Source organism: Mus caroli, chromosome 7 (assembly GCF_900094665.2).
Source record: "Mus caroli chromosome 7, CAROLI_EIJ_v1.1, whole genome shotgun sequence".
Lineage (NCBI taxonomy): Eukaryota > Metazoa > Chordata > Mammalia > Rodentia > Muridae > Mus > Mus caroli.
In genome coordinates, this window is record NC_034576.1 from 72,326,939 (window position 1) to 72,337,681 (window position 10,743).

The following is a 10,743-nucleotide window of genomic DNA, read 5'->3' on the forward strand; positions in this document are numbered from 1 at the left end:
CACACACACACACACACACACACATGTTCATATACACATATCCTCCCAACACAAATGATGAATAGGCAAATATTTTAAAATAAGAAAATAGTCAAAGCTAAGTGAGATTAAATGGTAAAAAGGTCAATTGACCCAGTATTTTTGGAAAACCATTTTGTCAGCCTGAACAAAATGTCCTTAAAATTACAGCTACAGAAATGGTACAAACTATAGACAAATATATTCTCTATAAGATGGTTCTATCTATATTCACAAAGTTGCAAATGTGAAAGGCATAGGCAATCTGAAATCAAAGGGTTAAGTGTGTGCTGTTAAGACATACAAGAAAGATTTGTGAGAATATAATCAAAGATTCTGGCGTGTTGTGGGTTAGAGAAGCTCTAAACTTCAATGCTGAGCAGGGGGATGGGATAGTGATAAAATACATCGTATTTAATGTGTGTCCAGATGCTCACCTTCACTAGTTTTCTTTTACAAATAGGCATACTTTACTGTGTATTTAAATATGTACACATCTACATACGGACAAGAGAAGCTTTCCTCTGCATCCGTCAGAGTGTACAGAGGACAGAGATGGGGTCTAGAATGCAGTTCCTCTCCTGCAATGTCTCTCTTCCTTATAACAAAACAGAATGAATTGCAGGGTTCTTTCTAGAATACACATGTGTAAATAGAACAGGAAAACCCAGGAAAGCACCACCTACCTCCTTGTCTGCCTTTGCTTTGCATTTGATCATATATATATATTTTTTTTTTAATTTTGTGGAGGAGGAAGGGAGATTAAAGCTTAAGATCCTTGATTGTTATCAGAAGTAACCATGCAAAACACATCTGTGTTCAAAGCCTCACGGGACACCCTAGACAGTCTCTGAAGTGACTAAATATAAGTATGCCCTTCCTGTCCTGTCTAAGTAAGGCCAATACTCACTCATCCAAAGTCTGTACATGCTAGAAAGAAAACAGTGACTAACCAAACTCTCTGTCAGGAAAATCCAACACTTGCAGACCTCCTTCCTGTTTCTTTGCTTCCTATACTGGCTGGTTTTGCATGTCAACTTGACACAGGCTGGAGTTATCACAGAGAAAGGAACTTCAGTTGAGGAAGTGCCTCCAAGAGATCCAGCTGCAGGGTATTTTCTCAATTAGTGATCAAGGGCGAAAGGCCCCTTGTGGGTGGAACCATCTCTGGGCTGGTAGTCTTGGTTCTATAAGAAAGCAAGCTGAGCAAGTCAGGGGAAGCAAGCCAGTAAGTAACATCCCTCCATGGCCTCTGCATCAGTTCCTGCTTCCTAACCTGCTTGAGTTCCAGTCCTGACTTCCTTTGGTGATGAACAGCAATGTGGAAGTGTAAGCTGAATAAACCCTTTCTTCCCCAACTTGCTTCTTGGTCATGTTTGTGCAGGAAGAGAAACCCTGACTAAGACACTTCCCTTACGTACTCTCAAGTTATATGCACAGTCTTTCTACCTCACAAGCTTTTTACAGGAACAAAACTGGTTTTGAATGACACTTAACTTAATATTACAAAAATATGACAGCAAACTCTGCTGTTTTACTAAAATCCCTTCAATGGAGATATGAACATTGTATAGCTCCTGGCCTACAGGTACCAATGACAAACAATGATTACACCAATGTTCACCCCCAATGAACCTATGGGATTATTGGACTTACTTGAAGAGAATGAGTGACTGACTCATAGATGACCCCCAACACAGTGTCCAGGGAAAATCTTTTATCTTCTCTGTTGCTGCTACTGCAACAATCTTCCTCTGCTGGTATCAAAACTCTGCTTCTAGAGCTCTCCAGGTCTCTTTATGTCTTAGCTGCCAGTTTGGGACCAGTGAGGCATCCATCCTCAGGGGCTGAGCAGTACTTTGTCACTCCAGTGTTACACAAGAATTGTTGGGCTACTCATAAGTCATTGTTTAAGCCAATCTCTTTATTCTCTCTTGTAATATGTAGTCATTCTATCAGTCCTGTTCTGCTAGAAAATCCTGACCAATACAGAAAAAAAAGGGAATGCAGAGAAAATGCACCTGCATGATACATTAGCCCCAAAGTAATGGCAGTCCATCTTATTATGCATCTTCTGGATCTTATCTTACCGTCATAGTTTGGGATGTGGAAAACTGTGTTAACAAGCTACTAGGTTACGGATTGAGTTTCATGCTGAATCAAAGCTTGTGGGTTGTTCATGTTTCAGACATTTGTGGAATAAAATTTATGACATCAAATGTTAAGATATATGACTCTTAAGTAATGTGCTTAGCTTGTGGGCTCTGACTTTCTTCTGTGCTTTGGTTGTGGGAACTTCTTCTGGCCTAACACTAAAACTCTGTGCCTGCCTGCTTTTGCAACAAGAAAGCTCCACTCAGGCTAGAAGGGAGGACCTGGGAAAATCATTGCCCTCTATCTATCCTTCCAAGCCAGATTCACTAGGCAAATCATATTTGATTCTTTATTAACTGTGGTGGCCAAACTGTCAACGTACAGCCTTTATTGCTTTTCTAAAAGTTAGACAATCAACAATAATGTTTTAAATATATTTTGTTCAGCTTTGAAATCAGAAAACTTGGATTCATTTTCTGAATAAAATTGTTACTGATAAAAATCTTCAAGATAATTTTAAGGATTCAATTACAGAAATAGGTTTGAAGGTTGCTTTCTGACATATTAACTGGAATTTTTAATTTATTTCTCAAGATTATTATTAAAGTTACTACTTTGCTAACTTATGAATAATAGAGAATATTAAAGTATGTTAGACTTCTACACTACTTTAATGCAGATTGATCCATGAGAGTGTCACTATTTGGGGGATTATGCAATTCCATTATATTGATATAGCTGAACCCTCAAGCATGGCCCACTTGACAAAGCTGGATGACCAGCTCTGCAGGTGTATCTTTGACATGTTTCCTTCTTTCCCTATCAAGAAACCAAACCAAGATATAGTCCTTAAGACCTGCTCATAACAGAATGTTCCTCTGTAAAATAGCCTAGGTTGTTGTATCTCTCATTCAATTTATTGATTTACTAACAAATATGATGTTTATCCCATACAGTCAGGGAAACGCCAATCCAATAAATATAACCAGTGAATCTGTAAATTGTTTGATTTCTCTTACTTTTGCAAGTCTTCATTGTTGCTAAGCAAAAGTCTGAAGTCACTTCCTAATTGTTTTTTTATGGAAAGATCTACAGTAATGGGATTCCTTCCAATACCATTATACAGGCTTTCTTGTTATTCAGACACCCCCCATCTCCTTCCCATACCATATATTCCTCTCGAAATAGTCCTATTTCTCTTCTGTTGTCCACTTCTTCTTCCATATTATGTATATCCCGTTACTTCATACCCTTCAGATCACTTCTGATGCTTTCTAGTTTCACTTCACGTGTTTGTATGTTAACACATGTACATGTGTGCATGTACACACACACACACACAGCACTTGTATTTAATTTAAATTTACATTGTAGATATTTCAAAAATATTATATTTGTCTTTCTGAGCCTGGAATAGTTCACTTTACAAACAGATTCTATGATCCGTCTAGTATTCTTGCAAATACTGTGATTTTTTTTCTTATGTATGCCTAAAACTCCACAGTGTAAATATGCCAGGGGGGCCCTGGAGGGGGGTCTCAGGAAGAAGTGGGACAGGAAAAAGATGACCACACCCTGCCAGAGTTTCCCTATTCTCTTGTCAGTCAGGCTTGGGAGGGCTGCTACCTACCCTATCCACTCATCACTGGGTGGGCATTCCTCTATCCCACTCTTCAGGGGGTGGCCAAGGGGCAGCCCTGCCTGGGGACACGCCCCCCCCCAAAGCTACTTTTCTAAAGCCACCAGGATTTTGGGAGAGAGGGAATGGGGGAAGAAGTTCCCAACACTGACCAGAGTGTGCAGTGGAACTTGAAGGGCAGAGACTCTCTATGGTTTAAGAGCTTTATTATAGAAATGCAAGGGAAAGAGAGAAGGTAGAAAGGAGAAAAAGAGAGAGAGGGAGAGAGAGAGTTAGAGGGAGAGAGGAGAGGAGAGGACAAAGAGAAAGGAGAGAGGAGAGAAGAGAAAGAGAAAGGGAAGAGGAGAGAGAAGTGTGAGAAGTGAGAGGACAAAGGAATGAGAGAGCAAGGTAGGGGCTGAGCACCCCTTTTTATGGTCTTCCCTGTTGCTAGGTAACTGGGGAAGAACAATAACAGACATATTACCATAGGAGATAACCAAATTATTTACATATATCTATAAAATAAAAAGCGGAGGGAAATGGTGGAGAGAAAGAGGGATAGAAAGAAATAAAAGGAATGGAAGGAAATGGCAGAGGAATGTAGATGCTAACAAAGTAATAAAGAAATCCCCACAGATGATCATATGGTATTAAAAGAAAGTACACATTTTGACAAGATGAGTTTTACCCATCTAGGTAAAGCTGTAGTTTGTTTATACGAGTTTTGTGTAGTCAAAATTTCCAACATAAATCAACAACTTTTAATTCTTCTAAAATACTTATCTAAAATGTCTATCTAAAGATATCCTTCCATATTCAGTTATTTATTTTTCTTTAATTAGAAAAATGTTTGCTTAGCACAGCAGTAACACAGACTTGACTAGTAAATTATTTGCCACTGTCAGTGACTTAGGCTTCCCTGCTAGTGTTATTTTATGCCATTTGACAGCAATTAAACAATAATTTCATCACAAAATAATGAAAATACCCACCTTAGTGGATCACTTACATATTATGTTAAAAATGTGTTTCTTATAATTTTCCATCGATTGAAGAGTAGGTAAAAAGCAAGAGTGTGGTGTGTTAAAAAAAAATCTGTACATTAAGTAATATTTTACATTGTTAAAATATTTGCACATAATTATGTCTTTCATGAAAAGGAAATCTTTGCCAAAATGAATCCTTTAAAGCCAGTAGCCATCACAGTCCCCATCGCCAAAGTCTTTATTTGAAAATTTTTCACTAAAATGTTAGGAGTATGTAAATAAAATAAGTGTAAATCTCATCAGCATAAGGACTCGTTTTCTCATTCTGGAACATTCTATGATGTTAAAATTAGCAGAAGGATGTTTTCATTTTTCTAGTCACATATAAAATAACTATAGATACAATAATACATGGCCTCTATGATCTATTAAAATGATAGACCTGGCATTATTTCACATTCTAAATCTTTTTTCTCTGTAATTTATTTTGGTATTCACTTTATATCCTGATCACAGCACCCTGCCCCCAGTCCTGCCCTTACAAGTCCCTGCCCGCATTACCACTCCCCTTCTGCTCAGGAGGGGTAAGTCCCTCTTGGGTACCACCCCACCCTGGGACATCTAATCCCAGTAGGACTAGGAGCATCCTCTCTCACTGAGGCCCAACCAGGAAGTTCAGATAGGGAAAGATGATACATTGGCAGGCAACCGAATTGGAGATAGCTCCTGCTCTATTTTTTAGGGAATCATAAGAAGACCAAGCTGCATATTTGCCATAAATATGTAGGGAGCCTAGGTCCAGCCCATGAATGCTTTTCGGCTGGTGTTTCATTCACAGTGAGCTCTACTGAGCCCAGGTTAGTGACAGTGTAGATCTTGTGGTGTCTTTGACCCCTCTGGTTCATCAAATTCTATCTCTCACTCATCTACAAGACTCCCAAAGATCTGCCTGATGTTTGTCTGTGGGTCTCTGCATCTGTTTCTATCCACTAGTGGGTGAAGCCTCTCATGAGGCAGTTATGCTAGACTCCTGTCTGCAAGCATAGCAGAGTATCATTAATACTTGCCAAGGGTTGGCACTCTTACATGAGATGGATCTCAAGGTGGAGCAGTCATTGGATGGCTGTTCCCTCAGCCTCTGCTCTGTCTTTATCCCTGCACATCTGGTAGGAAGGACAAAATTTAAAACTTATTTTGAGACATTTGTCTTAAACTAGCTGCTGTCATGTTTAGATAAATTCTAACAATTTGAAATGCTGCTAGTTGATGAGAATGAAAACAATGTCATTTAAAAATTGGTGAATTTAAAGAACAATTTCTGAATTAACTGAAGAAATTATGTTACACTTAAACATTTGGTTGATGATTTAAGAAGTGAGCATAATTCTTTGTAAGTAGCTAAAGAGGAACTCCCATCTATTCAAGTATCAAAGTAATAATGTCCACATCAAAAATTCCAATCAGACAGACACACACACAGACACACATACACGCATACACACATATTCACATATGTATATATGTATATGGGCATTGTGTTATTTTATTTAACTATTTATAATATCTAATAATTGTGTGGTTATTTATAATTTGGAATCATATTTCCATAGACACCCATGAGTTTCAGATTGTATGCTCAGGCCAAGAACCTAGCAGTGCTTTATAAAGTAAACTTCAGAGTTTCTTGAGAAATCTGTTGGAAAATTCCATTTATTTGCATAATTGCTTTCAGTTTAAAAGAAACTTATCTGGCTTTAAGGTCATCCATTTTGAGTATAAAATTAATGAATTTTAGTACATATATATATTATGGACTATTTTTTTACTTTTTCATCCCCTCTGAAAGTTCTTTGGGTGTTGTTTGCATTCAAATTGTGCTCCACCTCCAGGCCCAAGTCAACATTGATCTGCTGTCTGTCTTTATTGATTTGCATTTTCTGGAAATGTATCCTTGTGGTTTCTATCACTCACTGTGTCCTAGAATTTGTTGGATTGTTACGGTATGGCAATACTCCATTCCACTTCATTACTGTTCCAGCCACTGCACATTATTATCTCAGTCACAAGTTGAAGAACACATAGACTATCCACAGCTGTGAGCTACTTTAAGTAACATTTCTATGAATATCTGCATATAAATCTCTGGGTAAGTATAGGTGTGATAGCTAATCTTGGCTGTCAACTTGACTGCATGTGGAATTAAATAAAATCTAAGGATTTGGGTATACCTGTAAGAGATTCTTCTTGTTTGGATTCTTTGAGTTGAGAAAATCCACCCTAAATCTGGGCCACACCTTGTGGTGGCAGCCAACATAAACAGGGATGTAGAAATCTTCTTATTGTTTAATTTATAATATAATTTTATATATTATAATAATATTCCTTTTCAGATATATAATTTTCAAGCTCTGATTTTTTATTGGATATTTTATTTATTTACATTTCAAATGTTATCCCATTTCCTTTTCCCTTCTGAAAACACCCTATCCCATCCCCACCTGCTTCTATGAGGGTGCTCCCCTACCCACTCACCCACTCCTGCCTTACTGCCCTAATATTCCCTACACTGGGGCATCAAGACTTCACAGGACCAAGGTCCTCCCCTCCCATTGATGCTAGATAAGGCCATCCTCTGCTACATATGCAGTTGGAGCCATGGGTCCCTCCATGTGTACTCTTTGGTTGGTGGTTTCATCCTTGTGAGCTTTGGGGTGTCTAGTTGGTTGATATTGTTGTTCTTCCTATGGGAAGCTCCTTCAGTCCTTCCCCTAAATCCTCCATTGGGATCCCTGTGCTCAGTCTGATACTTGGATGTGAGCATCTTGCATCTGTATTGGTCAGGCTCTGGCACAGCCTTTCAGGAGACAGTTATTTCAGGCTCCTGTCAGCAAGCACATCTTGGCATCAGCAATAGTGTCTGGGTTTGTTGTCTGCATATGGAATGGATTCCTTTTAGGATGGCCTATCCTTCAGTCTCTGCTCCATTCTTTGTCCCTGTATTTCCTTTATACAGGAGCAATTCTGGGTTAAACTTTTTGAGATGGGTGGGTGGCCTCATCCCTCAGCCAGTGGCAGTGCCTTTCCTCTGGATATGGTCTCTACAGGTTGTCCCTTACTTGTGTTGGACATTTCAGCTAATGTCATCCCCATCCCCATCCCTGTTGTGTCCTCGGAGCCTCTTGCTTTCCTGGAATTTGGGATTTTCTGTTGGCTACCGCCAGTTCCCCATTCCCCATTGTTACCCACCTCTGTTCAATTTCCTGACTCTCTGTACATCTCCCCTGTCTCCTCCCATACCTTATCCTGCCTCATCCCTTTCCCCTCCCTCTCCTTTCTTCCTCCAAAATCCATCCAACCATCTAGCTCCCATGATTATTTTGTTTCCCCTTTTAAGTAGGACTGAAACATCCACACTTTGGTCTTCTTTCTTCTTGAGCATCATATGGTCTGTGAGTTTTATTATGGGCATTTGAACTTTTTTCTTATATCCACTTACCAGTGAGTACATACCATATGTATTCTTTTGTGACTAGGTTACTTCACTCAGGACGATATTTTCTAGATCCATCCATTTGCCTAATAATTTCATGAACTCATTATTTTTAATAGCTGAATAGTACTCCATTATATAAATGTACCACATTTTCTGTATCCATTCCTCTGTTGAGTGACATCTAGGTTGTTTCCAGCTTCTGGCTATTATAATTACGGCTACTATGAACATAGTGGAATCATTTGTCCTTGTTATATATTGGAGCATCTTCCAGATACATGCCCAGGAAGTGTACAGCTGTGTCTTCAGGTAGAACAATGTCCATCTTTTTGGGGAACCACCAAACTGATTTCCAGAGTGGAAGTTGTACCAGCTTTTAATCCCACCAGCAGCAAGTTCTGATTTTAGGACTGTTTATTACTGTATTTTTGATGACTTATATTTTATTCACTTTATGTTCATTGGAGTTTGCCTACATATATGTCTGTGAGAGGGTGTCAGATCTTCTGGAACTGGAATTACAGATAGTTGTGAGCTGCCATGTCTGTGCTTTGGGAGAGCAGTCAGTGCTCTGAATTGCTGAGCCATCTCACCAGACTTTATAACTATATTTTAAAAGATAATAGAACTTTTTGAGAGGAAAGAGCATTTTAGAAAATGATATTCAGTTGGTCCGGTTTTAATTTTTAGAAATGATGCTCTTCTTCTCATATCAACTTTCTTGCCCAATTTAGGGTTAAAGTACTTTACTCTAAAGTTATAACTTCAACTTTTGTATTGGAGTTCATAATTCATTTTGAGGTAAGTTCTATATATTATATGAAACACCACAAAGTGTTGCTTTTATATTGGCAGGGGTATAATTGTGCCTGAGTTGCTATGTAAAAATATTATAATTTTTCCCAGGGGAGTCATGATCTCAAAACTACAGAGAACAGCCCAGGGTTTATGCCTACCATCTGGGCTCTGTTTCTTTGGTCCACGTGCCCACTCTTTACCCTCACTGCTGCTGTTTACATTTGAAATCAATTGTCTAAGACCTTCAGCTTTATTGTTTTCTTTTTCTTTTTCTTTTCTTTTCTTTTCTTTTCTTTTCTTTTCTTTTCTTTTCTTTTTTTCTTTTCTTTCCTTTCCGTTCCATTCCTTTCCTTTCTTTTTCTTCTCTCTCTCTCTCTCTTCCTTCCTTCCTTCCTTCCTTCCTTCCTTCCTTCCTTCCTTCCTTTCTTTCTTTCTTTCTTTCTTTCTTTCTTTCTTTCTTTCTTTCTTTCTTTCTTTCTTTCTTTTTTTTGTGCAAATTTGTTTGCTTTCAGCTTGTCAGTTTCTCCAGAAAAATCCTTAGAGCTTTGCTTCGGATTGTACTGTGTCTGTTTACTATTTGAGAAAGAATTACCATAGTAAGACAATTTGGAAGATTTATTGCAATACAATTCTCATGTGATGCAGCCTACCAATTTTAACTAAGTTTTATTTAGTATAATCACAGGGCCATGTTAACTGTTGCTACAATCTACTGTTAAAACCACTTCATTAGCAGAAGAGGAAACCTTTGAAGATAATGGCTAGTCATCATTTTCCTTACTTCTCCAACCCTAACTCTAGTTCACCTCAAAATATATCTTCTACCTTTGTAGATTCACCTATTGAGACCATTTCTGTAACAAATACCTATAATATGTAGAAAGTTCATTTAGAGTGAACATTAAGAAGAAGATGTAAGTTTCTTAGAGTTGTGACACTTTTATTTTCTTATGAGTTCTTCAAGAAGTTTATACAATTTATTTTTATCATATTCTTCTGCCTTCCAACAACTCTTCCAAGATCTGTTCATTCCCCTTCCCCATCCCACCAACTTTGTGTCTCTACTTTTGCTTTTTCCCTCTCATTGAGACCAATTTGTGCTGCCCAAATATTCTTGGCTGTGGGACCTTACACTGGAGCATAGTTAGGGTAGCAAAGATTTTCTATACCTTGGTCAGTTATAGGTCTCTATATTAGTCATCATCTATTGCAAACTGGAGCTTCTCTGGGTGAGAGCTGAAAGGTGAATTAATCTTTGAGTATAAGTTATTAGGGAGTCTGGGGAGGCTGCCTCATATGGCCAGTCAGGAGCTCTGGTGGAGTGAGAGGTAAACCAACCTACCTATAAACCTTATCCTGTTTACAAGAAACACAGGAATCAGGGATGGGTCAGAATCTGAGGAATGGCCAACCAATAACCAGCCCAACATGAGATCCATCCCATGAACAAGCAGTAATCTCTGCCACTATTAGTGACACTCTGTTATGCTTGCAGACAGGAGTCTAGCATGGGTGTCCTCTGAGAGACTCCACTCACCAAATTACTCAGATGAATGCAGACATCCATAGCCAAACAGCGGATGCAGCTTGGGTACTCTTCTGTAAGAACAGTAGGAAGAATCTCATCCCCTAAGAGGGTAGGATCTACATAAAAAGAACAAGAGAATCAATTAGCCTGGATCCTTTAGAATCTCAGAGAGTGAAGCACCAACCAAAGCATGTAGACAGGCTGG